Genomic DNA, 2,162 nt, shown 5'->3' on the forward strand with positions numbered 1-2,162 from the left:
GATTCCCGTAAGAGTTTGGGCAACCCGTGCGCATTCGCACAGACGAAGGTCAATGGCTGGGTAGCCTTTAACTATATATGTAAAGACAGTAACTGTTCTCGAAAGACCAGATACTGTTGATGACCGTGCAGCTTTTCCCTGGAATAAATGATGACTAACTGAAACCCTCAGCTGCCGACAGGTGTTGTTGATATACCTCGATGTGGACAGCTGAAAATGTGTGCCCCGACCGGGACTCGAACCCGGGATCTCCTGCTTACACGGCAGACGCTCTATCCACCTGAGCCACCGAGGACACAGACGAATAGCGCGACTGCAGGGACTTATCCCTTGCACGCTTCCCGTGACACTCACATTCCCAACTGTCCACAATTCTACATATGTAATGTACCTTATAGACATTTGCCCATCCACTCATTACTCGCGCACGCTTTGGCGATTCCCGTAAGAGTTTGGGCAACCCGTGCGCATTCGCACAGACGAAGGTCAATGGCTGGGTAGCCTTTAACTATATATGTAAAGACAGTAACTGTTCTCGAAAGACCAGATACTGTTGATGACCGTGCAGCTTTTCCCTGGAATAAATGATGACTAACTGAAACCCTCAGCTGCCGACAGGTGTTGTTGATATACCTCGATGTGGACAGCTGAAAATGTGTGCCCCGACCGGGACTCGAACCCGGGATCTCCTGCTTACACGGCAGACGCTCTATCCACCTGAGCCACCGAGGACACAGACGAATAGCGCGACTGCAGGGACTTATCCCTTGCACGCTTCCCGTGAGACTCACATTCCCAACTGTCCACAATTCTACATATGTAATGTTCCTTATAGACATTTTCTCATCCACTCATTCGCGCACGCTTTGGCGATTCCCGTAAGAGTTTCGGCAACCTGTGCGCATTCGCACAGACGAAGCTGCCCACATCGAGGTATATCAACAACAACTGTCGGCAGCTGAGGGTTTCAGTTAGTCATCATTTATTCCAGGAAAAAGTTGCACGGTCATCAACAGTATCTGTTCTTTCGAGAACAGTTACTGTCTTCACATATGTAGTAAAATATGCTGATGTAAAACTCTTCGATAAAGTACTAGATGAAATAAAATGTCTGACGGATAGCAGTAAGAGTTTAAAAAATGAAATCATACCTCCTTGACAACTGCTGCTATAACACAGATGAATTTTTAAACAGGAATAAATAAATCTATAGGTATAATATACGTTTTGTGCCATTTAGGGGCAAGGGGTAGACAAAAAAATTTAAGCTTAAAAAAAAGTTCATTCATGTGTGCATTTCTCACGCACTTGAGGCGTTCCACATCATAACGGTTACCGTGAGATTGATCAAGGGAACACGCAACTAACTAACTAAGTCTATAACAATGGCTACGAGAAAGAGAGAGCAACAATGAAAAGCGACAGCAGCGATGGGAAGGAATAAGTGAGATAGTGACAATAAGAGAGAGCAAGAAGAAGTAAGTGACAGTGAGAGGAGACAGTAGTAGTTGGACAGAACGAGTGACACTGTGACTTTGAGGCAGGACACAGTGACAATGACAATGAGTTGGACCGCATGAGTGAGTGAGTATGAACAAGCAGGAGTGGATGAGGATGCGCAACTTGCAACGATGGACTAGTGGGTGTGAGTGAGTCACAGTTAGAGGAGATAGTGAAAGTGAGAGATGAACTGCACATTAAAAAGAACATGAATATGTTCGCATGCTAAAATTTTGGGAAAATTTGTGAAGATTCTGAAGCAGATAGAATGAAGCACCTAGTACTCCACCTTCCAGTCAGTGTTTTAAACATGAGCGTATTCCTCTAATTTTGTGCTCCGACAGCAATAACTTTCTGCTGGTTATTTATGATTGAATCAAATGGAAGATAACATCAGAGTTTGGCGTAGATCGTGTCTAGTGATTCGTTGAGAAGCGAATCAAGTCCATTCCATGTCTTTCCTGCTTTATATGTACACCAGAGTACAAAAATTTGAGGATGAAGGTAACTTCAACATGCTCACTCATGGCCAAGTAACATAGCTCGATGGAACGTGGTCTATACATAGAAAATACCATTACACTATAATACAGTACAGTACAGTACAGAAGATAACTGAAACAAATACGCAATAAGACGAATAGCAAATAATGGTTCAAATG

At 43.8% G+C, this 2,162-nt stretch overlaps 2 non-coding genes across 2 annotated transcripts; both read right to left on the minus strand.

Annotated features, from left to right (window-relative positions):
- Nucleotides 1-221: 221 nt before the first annotated feature.
- On the minus strand, nt 222-295 carry Trnat-ugu (transfer RNA threonine (anticodon UGU)). The gene has a single exon. It is a non-coding gene; the product is annotated as a tRNA-Thr (tRNA).
- A 363-nt stretch (nt 296-658) lies between these two features.
- On the minus strand, nt 659-732 carry Trnat-ugu (transfer RNA threonine (anticodon UGU)). Its single transcript has one exon. It is a non-coding gene; the product is annotated as a tRNA-Thr (tRNA).
- Nucleotides 733-2,162: the final 1,430 nt, after the last annotated feature.

The sequence above is a fragment of the Schistocerca nitens genome, chromosome 4, assembly GCF_023898315.1.
Source record: "Schistocerca nitens isolate TAMUIC-IGC-003100 chromosome 4, iqSchNite1.1, whole genome shotgun sequence".
Lineage (NCBI taxonomy): Eukaryota > Metazoa > Arthropoda > Insecta > Orthoptera > Acrididae > Schistocerca > Schistocerca nitens.